Here is a 25,225-nt window from a genome sequence, read left to right as displayed (position 1 = left end):
AGATCTTTCATCCAAGATCTTGGTTTGTCACTATGAGTGTGACAATGAAAAACAGCCCCCAAAATTATTATTGCTTTAAATTTTTGTTGTTTGTTTTTTGGTTTTGTTGATTTTTTTAAACCTTCTTTTCAGATGTTTCTGTTAAGGTCAATGCTCAGACAGAGCAGGCGGAGGAAGGCAAACCTGGCCCTCTACACAGCACTGGTGAGGCCACATCTGGAGAACGTGTCTTGCTGTCTCCCAGCACAGGAGAAACATGGACAGACTGGAGAGAGCCCAGCAAAGGGCTCTGAAGAACCACTGCTGGGAGGAGAGGCTGACAGAGCTGGGATTGTCCAGCTTTGTAGAGAGAAGGGTCTGGGGAGACCTGATTGTAGCCTTTCAGTACTAAAAGGGACCCATAAGAAAGACTTTTTAGCATGGCCTGTTATGATGACATTGCCAGAGGGCAGGGCTAGGAGGGTATTAAGAAGAAATTCCTCCTTATGAGGGTGTAGAGGCACTGTGGAGCTGTGGCTGCCCCTGGATCCCTGGAAGTGTCATGCTGGACACTGGGGCTGGAGCAGCCTGGGGCAGTGGAAGGTGTCCCTGCCATGGCAGGGGTGGGATGGGAAAGGATTTGAGGTCCCTTCCAACCCAAACCACTCCATGATTTTGTGATCTCACACACTATCCCAGTGTGATAAACCCTGTGTGGTGGCAGCTTGTGGAGCAATCTCAACCCTCTGAATGGAGTGGAGCAGCTCTGTCAGAGCTACACTGTCACATTCTCCTGTCCAGGGCTCTCCAGTCAGCACAACAAATAGCAAGGTGTGGAGCTGTTTACAGGTTGAGGCCAATATGTCTTGTTCTTAAGAGAGGCTGTGAATTGTGAAGGAACCAAGTGCAACACAGTACTTTAAAATAAGTGTGTATAACACATTAATTACATCTGTTTACAGACAATAACAATTCCTCAAATGTACTTTGAGTATTTGTTTTTACTGCTAACACATCATTTTATTATTTCCTTTAAAGCATCGATAGAAAAGGGGGAAAACACTTTTCTATCAGTCTATATAGAGGGGACAGAAAATACTTTATTTAAAGCTTTTGCAGCTCTGTCTTATCTTTTCCTTTCTGAAAGATTTGATCATGAATTATATATCCCAGCACGACATGAAATATTTAACTCATGCTCTTCAATTCCTGTTCAACTTCCCATACAAAATAATGAGTTTGAGCACAGAAAAGAACAGGTACATAGACACAAATCCACTAGTGCTTATAGCAGCCTTCCCCTGCCCAGGGCCCAGATCAATAGGGCTGAGGCCTCAGAAGGCTTCAGGTGCTCAGTGCTGCTCTGTGTGCCATTCCCTTAATTACAGGAGACACTTGGCCTCAGTGCATGGATTGTGCAAATATGAATTCAGGCCTGATGCTGTGAGCAAGTGCCTGGAGATTTCTAAATGTTGGGAGGAAGAGACATGAGAAAGAATAAGTGCAATAACTTGTTCACACAGTGAAGCTCTTCTTTTGTATCAGGATTTCTCCAAGCCAGCATGAAGGTCACAGCAGCGTGAAGGAATGGCAAAAGTTAAGGGAAAATGTGACCTCCATACTGGGCCACTTGCTGACCCTGGGCCACAGCTGAGGTTCTGCTGGCTCCTCCTTAGAGCTGTGCTGGATGAGATCTGGTAAAAACCAGACATTAAACAGGTCAAGAGCTATAAGCAAGAGCATATTATTTAATTTTAATGACTGTGCATATGATTGCTTAAAAAGTAGGAGTTAGGAGAAATTCTGGCTTCGTTTCCAGAGATATAGAGGCAGGTCCTGTAGGGTTCCACATAAAGCCCTGGTTTATGCTCTGGTTGCCCAAATGTGTGACATGGTTATTGATTCCTTGACACCATCTCTAAGAAAAAGAATAGAGGAAGCCATAAATGTGACTTTTCCCAGCTAAAGGCATTACATAAATATTAGTTACAGACACAGATGGAATATATCTTAAGTTCTGAATTCAAGGTGCTTGTGGAAAATGTTATTTCTAGAACAAAATAACAGCTTGTCTTACCCATAGCCCAGCATCTGCAATGGAATAAATAAACTTGTCCAGGACTTGAAGAACAAAAGCCCAGAGGCTCAGGATAGAGTGCACACCAGTAGCTGCCCCATGTCCTCATGTGCATGTACCAGAAGGTGGAACAAACAGGAGGTAGAATAAAGACACAGCTGTTTCCCTATCTGAGCATGTATGGGTTTCTCTCAAACAGACGGAAAATCCTAAAGGTAACACTTTTGCTGAATTCTGCCTCTCAGCATTAGGGATGGAAGCACTAATTGTGTAAGTAGATGCTTATTGTGTGATTGAAATCCTAACTCATAGCGGGCAGATTTTGCACATGAGGGTAAGGTGAGGCTGACTATAAATTTTTAAGGCTCAGTTTCTAAGCTAGCAAAGACAAGTGCATTTTTCTGAGCCAGTAAAAATAGATCACTTGCTATGTGAAGTATCACTATGTTTTCTCACACTGTACATGTTTCACAGGGCAGTGGCTGCTGGTTCCCTCGGGCTCATTTTCCATTGCTGGCCTGAAGGGTTTCTTCTGTCAAGTACAGAGCTCCACCATCATCTACAGGACATGTCTTTTTCTGGGTGGAATGTAGGGGAGAGTTGATGAGATTCAGGTTGCTCCCATTGTCTCATGGCTCTCCTTCGAGTCATCTGTGGTGATGTTCTCAGGAGAGAGGTTTCCAGGAGACAGGGAGGAACCCCTGATAAGCCAGACTCTCCACTGTTTGGCCAGAAATTACACTCTTTCAATGGTTATTTACCCTTGCCTGTAAATGTAAAAAGGAAAAAAACAAAACAAAACGCCACACCTGACAATTCTGGTTCAGGTCACTTTAGTCTCAGCTTCTATAACTTAAAATTTACCTTTTTTTTCACAGTGAATGTGATAGATGCTCCCAGAGGCAGAGTGCTGAGTGTTCTGCAGAGCTGGGGCAAGGTTTACTCATGGCGAGTTTGTTTTGAGAGATTTTCTAAGAAGATGCAAAAATAAAAAATCCCAAACTGAGCTAAACCTCCGTGGGTGCCTCCTGCAACGTGGGTGTGCTGGCCAGGTTCGTACTGTTCAGGCAGGGCACGCTGCTGTCTGAGCAGAGGAGGCCAAAGGGGAAATGCCTTCCCAGGGGTGATGGGAGGTGGCTGAGCAGAACTGATGGCACGCAGGGACCCCCGGGGGGGAGATTCCTCTTCCAGTGCTCAGAGGGGCTGGCTGTGCCCTGCAATGCTACCCTGTAGCTCAAAAAAACCCCATCAAAACCCAAAACCAGACCACAAAACTGCTCCACCCAACCGCACGTAAACTGTATAGAAATGTACCTGCAAACCTTAGTCTGACACCTAAAGCCCCTGAATCAAAATAATTTACAGGGCTTATAAAAGTCATGAGCTCCCTAAAGCAGAAAGCTCCTCTGGTAAGGCTGCTCTGTGTGGAAGAAGGTGGCTTATTCCCAGATCCCCCTCACCTGTGGATTTGTAGGTCCTTGCAAAGCAGGTTAATAAGCAGCTTTCTATGGAGCCTGATTTGTTCCATATGGATGCACAAATAGTCTATAGTTTAGACATGGCTATAAACCCTAAACCTATGCAGGGGAAGCTCAGAAAGTCATGATCAAAGGGTTTATCAGATAATTCGCACTCATTCAGCACAAATGAATTCAGGTTTTTAGAGTCCTTAAAAATTAACGTATTAACACATCACTGTTTCTGACATTAGTACATTAATTTTCTATCTCCAGTAATGCATAGAAGCTATCAAAATAAAAACAGAAAATCAGATGCAGAAAATGGGAAGATCTTTCCTAGCCTTGCTGCTTTTTTTGTAAATCTAAAACTGAGGGCTTGGAGTGATGGAGAGATCATTTGTAGGCTTTTTCTTTTTTCTTCTCCATGGCACAGAAATACCACAGATCAAAGACCAACATGAAGAAAGTAAAGTTGAATAAAGGCATATTAAGCCTATAATTCAAATTGGATTTCAAATTTCAGTGATCAATGTAATATTTTGGAAAGAAACTATTTCGGCTCTGCAGTTTTTTGATTACTGAGATATTATGAGTTTTCTTTACTATTCTCTTTGAAGGAAATGCAGGTGTTTCGAAAACAACATAAACGGCATAGGTCTGTGGGGAAAGCCTCGTATTGATTGCTAAATGTTAATTGAAGTCCCCTGCAAGATCTGGGTGTTATGTCGAGGCCATCAGTCACAACGGTCTGCATAAGAAATGCCCTTCCCTTTGCACTCAGGGGAGGTGTGAACGGAGCATTTTGATTTAAATTTGTCTCAAGCGTGCTGTCCTGGTCCTGACATCATCCCGGCATCCTGCCTGCCCCAGGGATCCTGCCTGCTCCAGGTATCCTGCCTGCTCCAGGGATCCCTCCTGCCCCAGGGATCCCTCCTGCCCCAAGGATCCCTCCTGCCCCAGGGATCCCGCCTGCCCCGGGGATCCCGCCTGCCCCGGGGATCCCGCCTGCCCCAGGGATCCCTCCTGCCCCAGGGATCCTGCCTGCCCCAGGGATCCTGCCTGCTCCAGGTATCCTGCCTGCTCCAGGGATCCTGCCTGCTCCAGGGATCCCTCCTGCCCCAGGGATCCCTCCTGCCCCGGGGATCCCGCCTGCCCCAGGGATCCTGCCTGCCCCGGGGATCCTGCCTGCCCCGGGGATCCTGCCTGCCCCAGGGATCCCTCCTGCCCCGGGGATCCCGCCTGCCCCAGGGATCCTGCCTGCCCCGGGGATCCTGCCTGCTCCGGGGATCCTGCCTGCCCCGGGGATCCCTCCTGCCCCAGGGATCCTGCCTGCTCCAGGGATCCCTCCTGCCCCGGGGATCCTGTCTGCCCCAGGGATCCTGCCTGCCCCGGGGATCCTGCCTGCTCCAGCGATCCCTCCTGCCCCAGGGATCCCTCCTGCCCCAGGGATCCTGCCTGCTCCAGGGATCCCTCCTGCCCCGGGGATCCCGCCTGCCCCAGGGATCCTGCCTGCCCCAGGGATCCTGCCTGCCCCGGCTCTGCAGGTTGCGGGGTCCCGAGAGGCTGGTGGGCAGCAGCAGGAGCGCAGTGCCGTGAAGAAACCCGCGTGTTTCTGGCAGCAGTGAGAGCAGCACAGCGCTGGAGCAGCTGCATGAGAGATGCTACAGGACTGTAAGGCCGTGCCGGGAGCCCTAGCACTTCTTGCCTGTCCCGCCCGTGGCTGTGCAGAGGCGCGGTGCTGTAGCATGTGCTGTGGGTCTGCATCCCCGTGTGCCCGCTGTGCCCGCCTGCCCGAGTCCCACGGAGCAGCTGCAGGAGGGATGGCCGTGTCTAAGACAGGTGACGACTCCTCAAGCCCCTCCAGATGAGGCCTCTCCTCTGCCTGGCAGATGATGCCATTCCCTGACTCCGTGCTCCATAAATCGGAAGCACCAGCAGTAACTGCACCTGCACACATCAGGTAGGTCTCATTCCATTTGCTCCTTGTCAGGTGTGCTTCATTCCATCTCCTCCTCGCAGAGGGCACCCAGGGTACTGCACAACACCAACGATTTGTATATTGAGACAGTTTTCTGCATAGCCCTGAACTGCTGCATGGTGATGCCGTTTCATCAGGTGTCTCTGCACTGCTCCCCCTTGCAACGCAGCACTGAGAATTAGAAATTTTGCTTCCAGACCCTTGAAATTAGTAACCATTCTTTAGATTTCTTTCTTTCATTCCGGCACAGACTATCTCATCTCCCTTTAGCTGGCTCCCCGTCTCTTTTGTTTTCTCTATCAGGTTCAACTCTCTTTGCTTCTCATTTCCCCACGTGGCTGGTGACTGATAGAGGAGAGAATTGCTAAGCTTGCAGCAATCCCCCTTACAACTGGTTTTTCTTTTAGGCAACTGTGACAGCCTTGGAATACTGTTATGGTTGCTGATACAAGAAGTGCTGGATGAAACATGGATTTTGGATATGTCAAAGCATGTGACCAAAGAAGAGGAAAGATGGTGTCAAGGGATGTCAGTGGTCCCTCTTTGGTAAGTCCAAGCCACTCAGTGCTTGGGAACACAAACAAGCCAGGGTCAGGGTCCACTGGCTCATTGCACCACCTGCCTGGCAACAGGCATGTGCTCCTACTGGGGAAAAGCTGAAGTGATGCCTTTGCAATGCTAAAACCAACCCAAACCTCAACAACAATCACAAAAATCACAAACCCCACAAGTCCTGTTGCACCATCTACAGTTCAGTAAGAGGTTTGCTAAGTGCTGTCCATATTGTCAGTGTGCTGTACTGAGTGTTGTAGCTTTGCTGAGGTCCTTGGTCCTTTTCTCTTCCTTTTCATGCCTTTTTCTGTGACCACAAACCAATGGTCTTTGTAGTGTTTTTTGTTCCATATCTGATCTCCCTTCCAACTGAGGAGCCTTGGTTACCACTGCTTTCTGGAGCATTGTGAGCTCCTGAACAGCATACCTGGTAGCTGAAGGAAAAGGAGCTGTGCCTTTCTCAAGCAGGGCAGGTTAATATGCTTAGGGCTACAGCAAATGTATTCAGAGTGCTTCTGTTGTGACACAGGCAGCTTGAAGTAAGAGAGTCCTGGTCTTTGTGGTAAAAAAACTCCAAACCTTTTGCTTGTGTAAGATTTCAGGACAGGAGCATTGGTTCTGTTTTGTTTTCTGAAAGTTCAATGTGTTACGTGGTAAAGACCAGTGTAAAATGGAGTATGAGGTGTTTTTCTTGGGTCTTGATTGTGGAAAGTTATTACCTTCCCTTCAAATCTGACCCACCAATCCAGTACCACTCGTCTCTTGGTGCCCAGGTTTTGTTGCTGTGACCGGTCTCATACCCGTAAGTGGTTTGTGAGAGGCTCCTGGAGGTGCGTGTGGCACAGGCTGTGTGCTCACTGCCATGTATGGCACTCCTGGGTCACAGGGATGTGAAGGCAGGGGTGAAAGTGATGCCAGTCCCAGGGGATGCAGTGACTCAGATCTGCTCTATATCCTGGGAAGAGCTCATTTCACCCATGAGCTCAGGCTTGTGCCGAGTTCTCGCCCTGCCTATTAATGTGCAGGTTTCTAAACTCCCTCAGCTCTACTTTCTATCTGTCCTCTCCAGTGTACATAAACACATGCATTGGTAACCTTGGGTGCATTGCAGCTGTCAGGAGCCTTGCTTCCAGCTGAGATGTCTGCACTGGCAGACCTTGATGAGGCCACGGCCTGGGGACAGGCTGCTGTCCTCACTGAAGAGCTGCCATTTCAAAGAGATGCTTGAATGCAGCACTGACCCTTAATGACTTAAAGCATGAGAGTCAGTAAGGAGCCAAAATTACCTTTATTTGCAAAACAGGCCCTTCTGAAAGTTCACCTCTACTCCATGCTGGTTTCCTTCTCCCTGTTCCCAGCTGCAAAGGAGTTTCTACTGATATGGTCCTGTCCTTGACTAACCATATCAGATTTTTAAAATTAGCTTTCTGGAATCTCTTTATGGATTCATGTCCTATGTATAAATCACAAGTACAAATCACTCCTACAAAAACGTGCTTAAGAGCATTGTTTCTACAATTATTTTTGGAGATAATTGGAAATGGTTTTCACTGACATTTGAAGTGCTCCTTGCAATGCCCTAAAACCTGAATGTATAGCACACCTGTGACTGCTGAAGTACTATATGAATGTTTTTTCTTGAGCAAGGCTTCCTGATATGTTCAGTGAGAGTGAAGGAGCAAATTTCTGCTTTGGCTTTTATGGCAGTTCACACAAGCCCTCATAAGGACCAGAAAACTAAGGCTAATGAAGAAAGTGAAGGTAAAACTTCCTTGAAGCATTTTCTGACTGAAACACAGTCTCATTTTTTAAAATTCTGTGCAAGAATGTGCTTTAGCTGACCTTTTCCTACCTTAAAGTATATTAGGGATAAGTTCCTGCATGGTGACAAGCATGGTGTCTGCTCTCATTTGTTTGGCTGCCTGTCAATGTGCTGTGGCTCACATGGCTTGGGAGGCATCGTTAATTTGTAAAGTTGTACAAAAGGCCAGCACTGGGCAAGAGGGGGCTACTTACTGCGTGCTGGAAATGTTGACTTCATGAAAGCTACAGCAGGGGTTAAACCAGCCCATTACCTTTGCTAGGCAATTCTATTTTTTTTTTTTCATTTCTCACATGTTGGTGATTGAGAGACGGGGACATCTGAGTTGAGATCAGAAGCCAATTTTATTGAGTATACAAGGCATTTAGACAGGGTTTTACTTATATAGCGTTTACATGAAATTCTATTTTTAATAACAATTTCCCATTAATTACACATTCCATTAATAACATCAATTACTTAATAATCATTACAAAGTTTCACAACATATCTCTTAGTCACTTCTACCCCAAAAAATAGTTATCTATGTCTATGTCCCATAGTTTCTATTTAATTAAACCTAAACCACTAAACTCCTTTATCAGTTCCATTGTACTCTCTATTTTATTCCCCATACTCACACACGAACTTTAGAGATGCATAAGAAACAGTGGATTTAGAGAAAACATAAACTTGTTCTCAATTTATCAGAAGTGTAAGTGACACCCAGTCTCCAGTGTGGGCTTCCATGGGTTTGGGCATCCCCCTGCTCTGGCACAGACCCCCAGGGCCTGCAGGGGGGGGTCCTCTACTCTGGCACCTGGAGCACCTCCTGCCCCTCATGCAGAGAGCTGGGGGGCTGTAGGGCTGTTCCCCTCACATAGTCTCACTCCTCTCTGCAGCTGCCATTGCACTGGAGTTTTCCCTTTCTTACTCTGTTATTCACCATTGCTGAGGGGCTCAGCCCTGGCCAGATGTGGGTCCGTCTTGGAGCCGCTGGCATTGGCTCCATCAGACATGGGGGAAAAATCTGGCAGCTTTTCACTGCAGCCATCCCCGTAGCCTCACCCCCACCACCACTACCAAAACCTTGCCATGCAACCCCCATACAGTAATTAAAAGAATTTTATTTAAAATTACTTGGCAACTTTATTGGCGGTAATAGGATTATGAAATTAATTTGCCATCCGTGTGCCTTCTGTGTATTTTATTGAGCTGTCCCACACACCAATGGAACTCTGTCAATGTGCTGGGCTTGAGAAAACTCTTACAAATTGTTTATAAATGCACCGACTTGAGAGCAGTACTCGTCTTTCACTGTTGTGTCGTGTAGGGCAAATATTTCTGTAAAGGGGTTATGGTACTCCTGCTCCATTTACATATTCCCACAGTGTAAATGAGGCACTAGAGACAGGACAGGTGGTACCTATGAAGGATTCTGCTTTCAAAGGAGGATGTCAGTGCTGCTTAGAGGTCTCCAGGTTTTGAGAGCTCACACCATGGGTACAGGATCCAGGTGAAAACAGGCGCCATTCATTGAGCCTGGCTGGCCATGCCATCGCCGCTGGGCTGTCGACAGCCGGCTGCTTTCTTTCACTGTCCCTTTCAGGACAAAGTGACCTTTGGGAACAAAAGGACCAACTGCGAGAGCATTAGCCCCCCTTTGTCGGCACCGGGGGGTGTGAGTAAGCTGTGGGATGACCTGGCTGTGCGATGGGCGAGCGGAGGCCGGTGTGCTGTCCGCGGTACCCGGAGCCTGCTCTGCGGGGCAGCTCCGCGCCCCTGCCCTGCAGCTGAGCCCGGGGCCAGCGGCCACGGGCCCCTCTCCGGGCTGCCTCCCGGTGCTCTCCGAGCGCGGCTGGGAGTGTCCGGCTGCACCCCTCGGGCCGGACTCCTGAGCGCCAGGGAAGCGTCAGCAGATGGCACTCGTGACATGCTGCAGCTGGAATTTCTGCCAAGAAACGTAGCTCCTTGGGTGCGCTGTGGCGTGCTGCCAGCCCGAGGCTCTGCGCCGGCAGGTGCGGGCGGGGGATGCGAGATCCCCCATTGCTGATGGAGCTCCGGCCTCTGGCTGGGAGGCTGGGGCGCCAGGGCTGGAGAGAGCAGCCGGGCGCTCACATCGGGGCACGCAGCTAATTGCTGTCTCGGAGAGTTTCCAAAGAGCTCATGCTGCCCGCTTGGCATTTATGTACTCAGCAGGAAAATCCATCCGTACCAAATGTGACTGAAGAGATGAGTCTGTTTTAGTGTGAGGTCAGCTTCTGCAGCTCAGCTCAGCTTCTGCACAAGGGGCTGGCTGACTCCTTGGCCTGCATCCGCTGCCTGGGACCCCATCGCTGTCCACTGCTGTGTCCAACCCACAGATGATAGACCCATGCTCCAGCAACGCTTCAGGGCTAATTCAGCGTAATACAAAAAATGCAAACCTCCAATAAATCAAGTGCAAAGACCCCATTTCAATTTCTTTGGACTTGAGATGTGTTTTCCCAGTGTCTGCGGGCACAGCCAGTGTAAGCTGTGGGGAAAGGGACAGCCCTGTGACAGTGCAGGGGTGGGGAGTTGGAGCAGTGGGGAGATGGTTTTTTCCACACTTGGGAGCTGGTGGGGGTCTCACAGAGGGTGCCAAAGGAGCTGCTCGATGCAACTGGGAGCTATTTTGCATCATCCATGAAAAATCCGGGTGATCAAGAGAGGGCTGTAGAGTGTCCATCCCTGAAGGTTTCTGGGTGGACAAAGCTGCAAATCACCTGATTGAAAGCCTTGGTGTTAGCAGCAGGTGTTCCCTCCAGCCAGGGTTTTTATGGCCTTTTAAAGCAACAACGACCCTGTGTAATATCCTAAGGAATTGAGGATTGAATTGGTAGCTCTTCATGGGCTGAAACTACAGATATATGATATATCCTGTTTGATCCATATCTTCTTTTTGGAGCTCACTTTGTATAATAAATGATTTCTAGATTTTTTTGCAAAACAATAAATATATCAAGATTAAAGATATATGTCCAAAATTTATATTTTATTGTGAAAATTTCTGTTCTATTATTCCTGGGACAGACATCAGGGATAACACCAGTATTAAATGTTTAGTGATGATTAAATGAGTTTTTTACAAACATTTAAGGCTTCTGGAAGACACGTAAGAACCCATGCATACAATTTTTCAGGTGCTGCACTCCCATGCTTCCTGGTCCACAATGACAATATGATGTGTGGTCTGTGTAATTCAGCTCTGATGAAATATGTGTGAGACTCCTGAGAACCTTCTACAACTAGTACCTCAGAAAGACAATTGTCACTCTTCTGGAAATAGGCTTTACCTAAAATTCCAAGACCATTAGAAGACTAGAATCCTATGTGTAAGAAGACATAGCTGTCTTGCACTTTGTAGATTAGTGCAACCTTTTATAAGTCAACTGTTAATACCCCATTGAAATATTTACCGTTTTGCTTATGTACTTCAGAGAATTTGTGACTTTCATGGGCCCAGTGCTCTTCTTCTAGGGCTTGTGGAGGGCACTGCCACAGCAGTGCAGGTGTGCTGCTGTAACTCTGATTTACTGAAATTAAAGCCCAGAAATACTGTATATGACTTGTGGATACCTGGTTATTCTGTTCCCTCATTAACTGCTCAGAATCTCTCATTGCCAGTATTACTCTTTTGAGGCTAAGTATCAAATCCATCTGCCTTTACAGGTGTATCTCTAGGCCAGCTGCACCCTGGGACTTCCCTTGTCAGGTATTCCCTGCTCTCACTGCTCCTGGGCTCTCCCCATCCCATGAAGAGAACAAGGCCGGTGTTGTGCAGCAGGAGGTACAAAAGGAATACTGATTCCTCTGAAAACACTCTGTAGTCCTCCCCAGCTTCCTACAGGCTCCACCTGCCACCTCTCTGCAGTTCACGTGGCTGTTGCAGGCTGAATAAACAATTCCATTTCCTCAAAATTGTTTGGAAAATTTGGTCTATGTAGTGTGTACTTCTAAAACAGGCTGACTGCCCCCTTTGGAGAATGCTGGATAGTCAGGAGAAAGGACCTGAACCAGGGCTGGAGTCACTGCATTTTCTCCCAGATGGAAAACCTGTACACTGCTGTGGCTGTCTGATGTATGTCAAAGAGTAAAACATCCTATGACATTAGATGAGCCTTAGTTTTGTATTTAGAGAAGGTATTTCAGTTCAGTTCTTACTCCAAAGCTGAGGAGGAAAAAGTGACATTTTAGAATGCAGAATATCCTACAGAAATAGCACCAAGCCAATACAGTGTAAAATGAAATAAAATACTATACACAGCAGGAACAGCTGTAGCCCACAGGCCGTGTGCAGCCCACAGGGAGCCTGCCCAGGCCCCTGTACTGGGGTGCCAGTGGCTGGTGATGGCCAGCACACCACCACGCCTGGGCTCTGGGGACCAGGACAGCTGCCTCTGTGAGGGATCCCCAGCCCCTGGGGCTTTTCATTTCCTACACTCTCCACTGATTACTGCTAAAACTACTGACTTTGTCTCCCACTACCTGATACTTCTGTTCCCTCTTACATGTGCTTTTGTCTCTGTTGAAGCTCATCAGCTTGCATGAAAAACTATGAACAGACTCCTGAGCGCCGGTGCTTGAAGAGACTTGAGACTCTCAGAAATTACCAAAGATGTACAAGTATTTTTGACTCAATGAAATCCAATGGATAGTGTCTAAAATCATATAAAACCTTTGAGGTGTAAAATGCAACTGCTGCAGCCTCTTTTCCCTCTATCACACAGATCAGAATGGACACACCAGGTCTGGTTTTGCTAGTTCCTCTCAGGCAGACTCAGCTGCCCTGACTTCTTGTCTTCAGTTAATGTTCCTGCACTGCACTAATCCAGTCTGTTTTTTAAACTCCATTTCTGATCACTGTAATGTAAAAGGTCAAGTTCTGCATACAATTTTCAAACAATAATAATAAAAAAATATTGTTTAAACAAAAAACCTGAAAAAATAGCATTTAGAAAATCTGACATTTGTTTGTTCTCTGTAATGTACCTTTTCCCATGAGAGTTAAAAGGTTTTTAATTATCTTCTTCAATGTTCACTGTTCAATTGTTTTTCTCAAGGCCACAAACCATTTTGCACATGGAGAGAGGAAAGTGCAGCCTGTTCTTTAAACCTACACTCTGCTTCTGCCTTTCTGGGAAAACTCAGGCAAGCTGTGTGTTTTGGAAAACAACAGCAGATTTCCTGGAATATTCCAGTAAGCACATTCTCACACCAAAGCCAAGACCACAGACTGGGGCTGGGATCAGCAGGAGCACTGGTGGGATGGAGCTCAGCTCTTCAAAGTCCCAGTGCCTCTCAGCAGGCCATGGCAAAGACCCCCCTGGGGTTTGGGCTGGCCACAGGGACCTGCTGTGGTGGCCACAGTTCCCTCAGCAGCACCTGCTGCCCCTCAGATGGTCCCCTATGGTTGCCCAGCTAGGATGAGCTTGGTTCAGGAAATCCACTGCTGAGATGTGAGCTTTGTGGACATTTTCAGCAGAAGTAGATGGTGCAGTTGTGGTGTGGTATGAAAAGAACTGAAAACAGTGCCCGAGTCTGGCAGAGGGCTGGAGGAGCCAAGCCCTTGGGAGGAGCTGTGGGCAGTGGGAGTTGGGCTCTGCTGCCTCTGCCCCTGCAGCTGCTGAACTGCAGCTCCCGGGACCAGGACAGACAGTGACACAGCCCTGCTCCCCTGATCTGGGAATCCTGCTCAGGATCTGCCCCTGGGAACGGCAGTAATGGGATTGGGCTGGGGCTGCCCATGAACCCATGCTCTTACACACTGCCCCAGTTCATCATACCTTTCACCTGCTTATTCTGTTCCCTCATTAACTGCTCAGAATCTCTCATTGCCAGTATTACTCTTTTGAGGCTAAGTATCAAATCCATCTGCCTTTACAGGTGTATCTCTAGGCCAGCTGTGCCCTGGGACTTCCCTTGTCAGGTATTCCCTGCTCTCACTGCTCCTGGGCTCTCCCCATCCCATGAAGAGAACAATGATGACCCCCCCCCCCCCAGCTGGATTTGATCTCTCCAGAAGAAAGAACCTCTTCAAGCTCTTGCCATGTAAAGCACAATATTAAAACATTTCAGAATTGCACAGTAGTTCAGCCTAATGACAACCTTTTTCCCTAAAGATAGATGTTGCCATTAATCAGAGGTTCTCCTGCATTGCTTCTACAAACCAAGCTCACTCCAAGAACGAAAGGACTGCCACTGAAACAGCCCAGCTTTTCAATTTCAAACCATCTGCATCTTACAGAAAAAATGAATTCTTTGGCACACACAAATAATGTACATAACTAAATGATACAGGCCATTTAATTTTCCTTCATGGTTTTCTAACTTATTGGCTTTTAAGTAATTTGTAGTCCAACACCAAAAGCTCCATTTAAATAATACAAACAAACACTTAAAGCATACATTACACATCATTCCTAGCCATCAGTAAAGGCTGTTCTCTAAAGAATAGAGATGGAGATTGTTAAAGTCTTTGTGTAAACCAGAGCACAAAGCATCAGTGGGGTGAAATGTTCAAGCACTGATCAAGTGTCTATCGGGGAGCATCTTTATTTGATGACCAAAGTCAGGAGAGACTGTGCTAACAAGCTCCAACAACCCACTGTAACCTTTCAGCCCTTTCCTGGTTTTTTCACCCCCATTTCTATTCAGCCACCCTGAAGACTGGCAGGCAGTCTCTTCTACATCACAATTGTTGGTACTTCATCTCCTGTAGCTCTGTCTCCTCCTTGCTCTCCCTTTACAGGTCTGTCTTCAAACAGGTCTTTTGGAAGATTCTTTTCATCTCCTTGTCAACTTTTTGGGATGTAGTGTCCCCAGTCCAGCCTTTTCCCTTCAGCCCTGTGAAATCACTTAATGGAAATTAAGTGATGAATGAAATCACCCTGGAAGCTGTGTTTCTGTCACATGAAGCATAAGCTGCTTGTCACCATGCAGAGGGCTCCTGGCACCCAGTCCCCACTCTATCTGTCACTGCCTCACTAGTGAGATCTGAGTTCCCATCTCGGATGGCTCCTGAGAGCAGTCAGCAGCACCACACTGCCAACTTTTCAGACAAACTTGTAATTCTCTTGCACCCCACCAGCTTAGGGCAGTGTTCAGCGCGACTCTGACAGCGCCCTCATTATCTCTGTGGATCTGCCTGAGTGCCTTTTCCTGCCTCACAGCTTTACAAAATAATAGAATCATTTGGGCCAGAAGTTCCCAACCCAAGAGTTTGTGTTGGAACTGGAGTCCCCTTCCTCCCCGGCCCAGGACAGTTCCCGGAGGCACATCCATCCCTGAGCCTTGGCAGAGCTGATGTTTCAGCTCCTCTGGGTGCAGCTGTTCGCCGCTATCACGGTACCAATGAGTCAGCCAAGCGCTTTCCAGGAGCTCCACTTCTTTATTCTTACTTCTTAACACGGCTGAATTGTGGCTTTGGTTATGCTTTAGTGTCTGAATTTGCAGTGGAACACTGTTAAGCTGTTTGAAGTGGAAGGGATTTGTATTTAGAGTGTACTTTGGAACGTTTTCCTTTATCTTTTTCTTATTTAGCACCTAGCTGAATGGCAGCTCTACTCGATTCCTCTGATGCCTTGAAACATGAGATAGGTACTGTGGAGTGTTTTTCTTGGAACTATTGTCCTACACAATAAGTAGTGCAAACATTAATTACACAGTAGTTCCCATAGACTCCTGGTTTACAGCAGTGCAGTCTTTTCTCAAGATATCACAAGAGATTTTTTTTAAAACGGAACTTGTATTGATGCGGAGTAGTTTGTCCTACTCATACCACCTTTTGTCATGCCTCTGAGTCAGACTGTGTCTGAGCCAAGCCATTAGAACTTTTATATTGTGTTTCTTCTACCCAAAGAACCAATCCTCCTGTACCACTCCGGAATTTCAGGTGTCCACAGCCTGACGTTCCTGATCTCAGCAAAAGGGCACAATTGTCCCATGTTCCTGCTGTTAGGAAAATTAGTCCACGATGCCAGAGCTTTATGTCCAAAAAGAAGACAGAGGAGTCCTGTAACTTTATTCGAATAAAGGGAGAGGCTGTGGGCATTTCAAATTGCTAGAAGATACAGCCTCCTTTTTATCCTAATTTCCCGGCTGCATTTCCCTCTCTCTCTCCCCACTGGCTGAGGTACTTGACAGGTACAGACATCCCGAATCGCCTGATTCAGACTCCCTTTTCCTTTGTATCTCTGTTCTTTTTCTCTAAGTCCAGGAATTTAGCACGGCCTTGGGTGAGCAACAGTCTGTGTCAATTAGTGGAATTCCCCTGGAATTTTTGGTTTCTCCCATTTATTCTTTCATCTATCAGTATCTTACTTTATCAACAAGCAGGCCCACAGTTTGTTTGTAAAGACACATCCCGCTCATTCCTTTCACTGCCTGCCTGCACTCCCTCCCCTGCCTGGCAGGCATCTGTCCTGTTCCTCGACCCCGTCATTGACTCAGCTGCTGTTCTCAGGAGTTAAACATTAATTTCTGGCCACTTCCCATCCTTTTGTCTTCTGATGTTCCAGCCCCATTGCTAAATTCCCACTCACTCGATTTTTTTCTACCCCTCTGTAAAAGTAGCCACTATCTCCCTCTCTTTCCCTTTATTTTCTTAATATTAATTTCATTTTTATGTGCTATCTCCAAGCCCTGGAGAAAAGTCCTGAAGGATGCAGATTTCCTGGAATGTACCTGTTACCTTGCTAATCGCGCCCTGCAGTACCTGAGCCCTTTGCGTCCCTCTCTTTTTTATGGCAGCTTCGCATGAACGGCTTCCTTAGCGCTGCTCTGATCGAAAGAAATTGGCCAGGAGATAACACTCCCGTTTAATGCCTTTATTAGGATTCAGTTCTCGAGGTGGGGGGCCCGAAGAGTTGCTTACACCACAGTGGCAGCTGCAAGGAAGAAGCACAATTCAGCTTGGCAGCACACACTGCAGATCTGGGGCTTCCACCATCATGAGAGTACCAAAGAGCTCTGTTTTTCTGGCTCCTTGTCTCGGGGTGTCAGTCCTTTCCAGTCCTCTTTAGGTCATGGTGATGCAGGAAGATGGTTTCTAAGCAGGCTCAGGTGATGCAGGGAGATGATCTTTCATCATAGCTTGCTAGAATATGTTTCCTTGTCCTTTTATTCCTCTGTTAGCTCGTTGTTTTGGTGTCTTGCATGCCTTAGTTTGTATATTACTCGGTTACACAGCTTCCTGGGAGTTTCTTTGTTCTGGTGTGGCACAGCATCCATGGGAGTTGCTTGTTCTGTGGCATACCTTTCTAATGGGTTGCTTTTGTTAGTTTGATTTAGTCCCCGTGGGAACAGCTCTGTTACAAGGCAGCAGGGAAGGAAGGGAAAGGGTACAGGAATGTCTCACAAGAACCTTTAAAACACTTCAGAAACTGGTAAGTAATTAACATTACTAATAACCATCGGAGCAAACAAGGGGTACAAGGTTTACAAATGGGATAAGAACATTAACTGTACATAACTAAACACAGTATTTTAACAGGGGTGGATTTCTTGAGAGATTTTATTCATGACATGATGGTTCAACTCTTCACACTGCACCAACATGCTCTGCTCTGTGCCAGGAGGCAGCTGGCATTTTCAGTCCTTGTGAGTTTTATTCCTTAAAGTTAATCCTCTCCTCTTTTGGTTATGGCTTCTAACTGGTCACTGCTGTGAGTTTTTTCATCCTTCATGAAAGGTTGTGGAAATGGCACACAAGTCCCTGAGCAGCCCCATCCATCAGGACGGTGTCGAGATAAAATCACCTGTTTATCTCCTGCTCAAAGGGCTCCCAGCAGAGCTCAGTACGAATTCGTTCAAAGGGAGGTGCCCCCGTCTGGTACCGATGGTGAGGAGAAAAGTGACAAAACCAGCACCGCGTTTAAAATCGTAAAGTGTCTCTGCAGCATTGCTGCGGCTGCCGAGCTTTTATTACTTTTGGGGTCTGCTTCGGTTTGCTCAGATGACACTGCACCGCGAGTGCTGCCGTCAGTACTCCATCCTGCCAGCCCCTTCCTTGCTCCTGCCTTCAGGAGAAATAGGTTTGTAGTGCCACTAAATATTTTTCTGTGAGACTTAGAGCAGCAGTCCTATGGTCTCATGGCACTGAGGGGAGGGAGCCTAGTTTAAAATAAACAGGAACACAAACTGGACTGATATTGCTGCAACTGGAACAAACCTGGAGAACCCACGACAGCAAATGCCCGTGTGCAGCAGGGATGAGCTCTCATCCATGCTATACTGCCCGCTATAATGCTACATCTGCTTTGAATCCTGCTGGGGTCTTGCAGAGCATAAAGGAGTTAGGACAATGAGGAGGAAGGAGAGGAGGAGGAGGAGCTGGTCGAAGGAGTCTTTCTCTTGTTCACATCAGAGATGTGTTTTCATCCTGAGCAATTCTTTAATGTCTCCTTACAGAGGTATGCTGGACTAACAAGGCAGCTCAGAAAGCTATTTGCTCCTTTTTTTGGCTACTGCTAAGGACATCAACCAAGTGGTCTGTCTAACTGAGAGAAAAGGTGGAGTTAGGGGTGGTTGTGGCTTCAGAGCTGTGCAGAGCAGCCCAGGAAGAGATGGAACAGTGAGCTCATTTTCTGAAGACTGGCAAAAGCTTCACAGCAGCTTGTATCAAATAAATTACTCATTGCATCATATTTGTCTCTGCAATTCTGAGGATACTTTTATTTTGCAGGTGTGGAGAGGCATTTCCAAACCCAGATGACAGTCTTAGTGATGAAGCAATAATTGTTCCTGGCATGCTGCTTGAGGTTTGAAGGCAAACTTTGTCCTGAGCTGCTGTGGCAGCTCCAGCTCCAGTCAGCATCTTGACAGCCTGTTCAGTGCAGAGCAAGACAGGAGATGGAGCTCCTCCAGCCCGTGTCACTGTGTTTGGGAGATGTGCCTTGCTGTTGTGCCTGCCACTGCAGCTGCACCTGCTGGGTACGGTGCCTGCTGCTGCCACATTGCTGCCTCTCAACAGCGCAGTCATTTCTGTGCCAGCCAGCTCCAGTGCTCCGTCACACCAGCCCAGGACTCTGCCTGCAGTCCAGCCTGGAGCCAGCATGAAACTCTGCCCACATCAGCCCTGCACTTCTCAGAACTATCTGCAGAGGAAGATCTTCGTGCAGGAGCCCATGATGGGGGACAGAGAGCACAGAGAGGCCCCAAGGCCCCACATAGGGTGGGAGCCACAGGGGCTCTGGCACTATGGGGACAGCTTGAGCCTCCAAAAGCACTGTGGCAGGCTGGCCTAGAGCTGGGAGGTGTTGGAGGGAGGGGAGCTGATGTACATCCCCCTTCCTTCCCTTTCCAGGCTTTGCAAACAGTGATGAGGACCCTGCTGGATCTCTGACAGTGCCATAAGCCAGCAGTGTGCAGCTCCTCTTGCTGGGTGCAGGCCTTTCCTCCACAGACTTGTCTACTTTTTGGGCTTTGGTTTCCTTCAGGGACTTCAGGACACAGGGCTCAGTGTAGGATCCTTTGGTGCCACCACAGAATGTAACCACAAGGAAACCTGCACAACCAGCCAACCAAAGCAGCATATCTTAATGTGAAACCAGAGGTGCTGTGATAGAAGGAGAGGGAAGACATGGCCATTATAGCCATTGTATTTTTAGGACAGTGTTGCCCTTTCCCTCAGTGACAGGACTTCCTTGTTTGTATGTGTGGACTTGTAAAACTCCAGCCCTTGGACTCAAAATATGACTAAATAAGGGCAAATACTCTGTGTCATGGAGTTCTGAGGCTCCTGGCTACAGCTGTCATGTGCAGTGTAATTAAAGGAAATGTGTTGCCTGGAGTATTAATTAACAGGCAAATAATCAGCAGTATACCTGCACACCTGAGCTCTTTAGTCCCACTGCAGAAGTGCAAGGGCTGGCCACTTGGCTTCCAGCAGCTGTGCACAACAGGGTACTACAGTGCTCCCTCATTTCCTGGGTTTCATTAAAGGAAGTTTAGTGAAGAAATCTCATTTGCAGAGACACCAGCCATCTAAAACATACCCTGCTTTTACTGAGTGCATGCAAATTAATAATAAAACATCCATGTAGACAGGGGATGCAGCAAAAAAAAGAAAATTATCACATAATTTAAGATCTATACCCCAAGTTTTGTCTGTGTCTGTTTACCTCCATGTGCAGAAGGGAGCTGCCTGCCCAGGGTAGAGCACCTTCTGCAGCTCTGACCCAGATGGGCTGTGGCTTCCCAAGATGTACAGCCTGAAAAGCTAGGGAGGGTGAGACTCCAGGTTTTGAGCAGTCAGCATGTTGGGAGTATTGCACTCAAATCCATACTGAGCTGGTCTCAAGCGCAGTTTGAAAGTCATGTCCTCCTGCAGCGTCCCTTCGAGGTGCAGACAAGTGGGCCAGCAACATGGGGTAGGATGGCTGCCAGATAGCAAGAGGCTGGGGGTCTGCAGGGGTACGGGCTGGCAAGGCCCAGGAGCAGAGGCTGGACTGGTTCTGTTACGATCTGCTCTAATCACAGAGGAGCAAAGAGAACTAACTCTCAGTGAATAAAATAGAACAAGCCCAAAAAGGTTCAAAATATTCCCCAAAATGAGATAAAAATAAAATGAGGTTAGATGCTGATACAAAAAAAAAAATGATATATTTTATTTAATAGTAAGAGAATCAAAGAGAAAGAAAGAGAAAAAGAAGGAAGAATGAAATAAAAAAAGGGGTTTATTTTTGGGGGGGGGACAGAGAGTGACAGAGACAGATTAAGGAGTTATTATTATTATTAAGTTACTATTATTATCACCTCTCTGTGGGTCCCAATGATGTCTCATTGCCTCCCTCCATCTGGTCTTCTTGGTGGTGAGGGTGCACTGCCGGAAAGCGTAGAATCCGGTGGATTAATATAGGTATGGGCAGGAGTAATACCCAGGCGACCTTGCTGGGGGGGCAGGTTTGACACTGCCCCTCACAAGACTGGGGATCTGTTGCATCACGTTTCATCACAGGCAGTGCTCTGGTGCAGGGACTGGGCACTCTTCTGGGGGGCCTTTGATGGGCCATGACGCCCCCTCTGCTGTCCCTCATGTGGATGTCCCCTGCATGTGGCTTTCCTGGGGTGGGGGCCCCTGCAACTGGGCAGGTCTGGGAGGCCCATTCAGGGTGCAGTGGTCTTCTGTGCAGCTTTTGTTATACAATTTTGCTATGATAGGCAAAAGTCCTTCATAAAAATGTTTGAGCCGTAAACCGTAACACTTCAGTATCTGACAGACTGAACCAGTGTGTGGATGGGCACAACCTGGAAGAGAGGGTCTGTCCAGCTCTACAGCTGACCCTCATGGGCAGGGTAGTGAGCCTGCCACAAAGGACAAGAAGGGTAGAAATTGTCTGTGTTCCATGGTGTAATCTTCAGTGATTCAACACCCTGTTCTCAGGGTATTTAAGGTTAAAGACTTGGTGGAATTTTCTTCTGAGAACTTGTGACTTCCCAGCTATCTGTATTTTTGGTCTCTGATCATCCCAGCAAAAAGCCCCATTTATTTACATATTTATTTTCTTGCTTCAGAATTCTATCTGGTATTTTTATTTCTTAGTTCTTTCACTAAATAAAGAGCAAGGAGCTGATTCACTTTCTCCACACCAGCTATTTCTTCCAGACCTCCAGCACCTCCTGGCACACATTTTTCTCTTTGCCATTTTGAAGAGTCCAGTTGCATTTACACATCATTTAGTCCAATTCTCTGCTCCCCTTTTTGAACCACAGATTAATTTAGGTTGAAAAGGATGCCTGGAGGCTCTGATTCAGCTGCCTGCACAAAGCATGGATACTGTCACAGTCAGGTTGCTATACTGCCCTATTCCACCTGTCCAGTGTGTGTGTCCCTGCTTTGATTTCCCAGGCCTGTGGCAGGCTGTGCTGGAGACACAGATGAATACAGGACAAGCCATTCTCATTGTTCACTGGTTTTCCCTCAGGCACAGAACAATCCGCTCCCCTCAGGAAGCTTTCGGGTTCCTTAGGCACAACCTGTCTCCAGGGTACCTGTGCTGGCTGTCCCCCAGGGGCTGCCTGTCCCAGCCAGGCCTGGCTCCATCACCACGCTGGCATCCCAGATGGATCTGCCCGAGCTCTGGTCCCTGAGTGTCCCTGAGTGTCCCTGAGTGTCCCTGAGTGCCCCTGAGTGTCCCTCCTGTCCCATTCCAGGACTGGTGATGCTTTGTCTTTGCTCAGGTGCTGGGTCTGGCCCGACTGCCGGCACCTCTGGGTTCATCCCATCAGATGTGTAATTGCACAGTGCTTCCTTGGACAATTTCTGGCAGGGAGCTTTCTTTTCAGCAACTGAAGAGCACTGAGTTGACATGTTCTTTTTGCTATTATAACTCACTTTATCATTCCTGAATGGCAGCGATAACTTTTCACAGCTCATCAGGATCTCTGTACAACCCAGATTTCTTTCCTGCATGTCCATCATTTTAATGCTCATCTTCAATAAATTTCACCTGGCGTACCCTCAGAGGGTGCTGGGGGCGCTTTGTTGCCTGATGATATTTCCTGTAGTTGTGTCTTCCATGACTCCCTCAGAGGCTGCTGTGGCCATCATTCATTTCTGCCCACCTGAACACCTGCGGTGTACTTTACCCTGCCAGGATGGGCGCCCCATTGGGTCTGAGCTGGTCAGGAGCAGAGGGGACATGCAGTGACAGCCTAGCAGCCACCAGGCAGGGCTGAGGATGTGTCTGCTGCTGCCAAACATTTAGGGGGTGGGGGGTGGGGGGTGAAGAACACCTTCATGGCAGCTTTTGGTAGCTGCAGCACTACCCTCAGTGGGTGATGAAACCATTGAGAAACTCTTCACTAGTCTGGTTGGGTGAAAATAAGTGCTAGTGCAGAATTTTACTGAGGCATGGACCTACCAGGAAAGCCATTTATCACTGATCTGCTCACAACTGAGAGGGAAGACAAGACAACTGGCTGGCTGACAAAGACATGTCTGCAGCGAGCGGTCTTGAAGCTAACCATACCATAGAGGTCCGAGGCACTGAGAACTGATTCAGGGCTAAAATGCTGGCAGAATAAGCACTGCTAATTATTACAACAGTTTTACAACTCCAGAAGTGCTCATTGTCCTGTAGAGTTCTTGAGAACTTCTGTCACTCATGTCAGAGACAGCCAGGTTGACCCACTGTCAGCAAACCTGAGTGGGACACATCAAGTGAGGCTGGGAGGAACCGTTGTGCTGTGCAGGTGGAAACTGATTACTGACATTACCTGGCCATGGCATATTCCTGTTAATCACTTACATAAATTAAGTATTACAGTCAGTGAGAAACTCCCCAGTTTTAGACAGGAAAGCTTTAGGGAATGTACCTTGCTTCAGAAAGACGTGCTGGATTTTCAGCTGGAAGTAAAGAAGAACCACACTAAAAGTCTGTCAAGCAGAGCAGAGTGTCCTGTGGTGTGGGGAAGGTTTGAACCCTTACCCTTGCATGGGTATCGTAGAATCACAGGATGGTTTGGGTCAAAGGGGACCTTTAGGCCCCTTTAGGGGCCATTTAATCTCATGCTCTGCCATGAGCAGTGGCATCTTTCACCAGACCAGGTTGGTCCAAACCCCATCCAAGGTGAGATGGAATGTTTCTAGAAATGGGGTAGCCACTACTTCTCTGGTGCCAGTATTAAGAACTCAGAAGCATTTTCTGCTCAAGACTTTTCCTCTCTTCTCTTTCCTTGTAACAGCACTGCATATCATTTAAGAAGACAGGATTAATACAGACTCATTCTAATCCCCTGAAATTGCCTGCCAAATCCTGTGGGCAGCAGGACCAGCAGTGTCTGCAGCCCCCACAGCAGGACAGAGCTGTGCTCAGGGGATGCTGAAGAAAGCAGTGGTGGGCAGGAGCTGCTTCCACACCCTGGGGCTGGTGTGACATTCAAGCCTATGGCATTTGTGCCAGAGATTGAACTGAAATCTGCAGAAGCAGTGTGGGTACAAACCCCAGGCTCCATTTGTCAGGACTTCAGCAGCCCAGCAAGGGGAGCTGGGACAGCGGCAGGAGAGCCAGTCTTGCTTCACAGCATCAGAGAGGGGTTTTGACAGCTTCCAGTATTTCAGGGGTTTAGATTTCTGTTGTATCTTGTGGCAGATGGCTTATCCCTCCCATACCATGCAGCTTTCCTCCTGGATCTGTGACCATCTTTTCAGACTGTCCGCAGCTCCCTGTCCTGCGCCGCTGGGGCACGGCTCACCCTGGGCTCACCAGGATGCTCTTGCCTTCCAAGAGCACCAAACCATTTCATTTTACTCCTGTACTCTGGCAGAGAAGAACATCTTTGGTACAGGGCTTCTGCAGGACTGATCTTGATTTACTGATCGCTCATTCCTCTTGATTCTCTGTTTCCACTCTCTCTTGATCATATGATACTTTCTGTTTCCTTTATGCAGCACTGGTGAGAGGAAAATTTCTTCCCAAGCTGGTGTTTCCACCTCAGATGTGTCAATGTATGTCCTTCAACAGCTGCAACATCTGCCTGTGACATCCTGTGGCATCCAGGAACCTTTTCACCTTGGCCAAACTCCTGATAATCGTAATTCTCATAATGACATAATGATGAGGCCACTGTTGAGGGGAAGTGGAATGATTTTTTCAGGCCAGACTGATGGCAGGTTTTCCAGGCTTTTGACTCTCCCTGTTCTCGTACAGGGAAGGTATGATGCAAGTGAAGAGGCTGTAGCATCTGAGGGTCTCAGCTCTGTGGCTCTTAGGACCAGGAGCATCAGGGAAGAGCTGACAGAGGGCTCAGTATAGGAAAGTGATTAAATAACAATAATGATGTTATTTCTGTTTATAAATGTTCACTTATGGTAACTCTTTCCTTCCTTAGATGCCATGCCTGGTTCTTATCATGGTCCCTCTGGGTTGTGACATTCTATTTGGTGTGTCAGTACTTTTCTGGGGTTTGTTTTATCCATATTTGTCTCTGAGCTCTGAGCTATCTATATGACCTATTTTTGTGAGACAGAGCAGGACTGTGTGACAGTAAAAAGAGAACCAGGGAGATTCAAGGAGCAGTAAAGGACTTGGAGCTCAGGGTGGGCAGGACCTGGCCTGTGCTTCCCCAGGGCCAGGGGACAACCAGCTCACGGCCTGGATGCTATTTGGGGCTGGGCTGCACCCCTTCACTCGCCCCTTAAAATGTGTAAAGCACTTTGGAGAAAAAGGAGTGATGTTTGGTCATTGATATAAGCAGCAGTTAATCTTTTCCAACAGACTTATGAATAATGGGCACAAATTGTGGTCTGGCAAGAAAAGTATAAAATACACCTCTTCTCCTTAAATGATTTTTGGAGCCATAATGAAAAAAGTCCTTCCTCACCATTTTGCACAACTGATTAGAATTCCATTAGA

The sequence above is a fragment of the Cyanistes caeruleus genome, chromosome 6 (genome assembly GCF_971803275.1).
Source record: "Cyanistes caeruleus chromosome 6, bCyaCae1.hap1.1, whole genome shotgun sequence".
Classification (NCBI taxonomy): Eukaryota; Metazoa; Chordata; class Aves; order Passeriformes; family Paridae; genus Cyanistes; species Cyanistes caeruleus.
Note: the sequence above shows the minus strand (reverse complement) of the source record.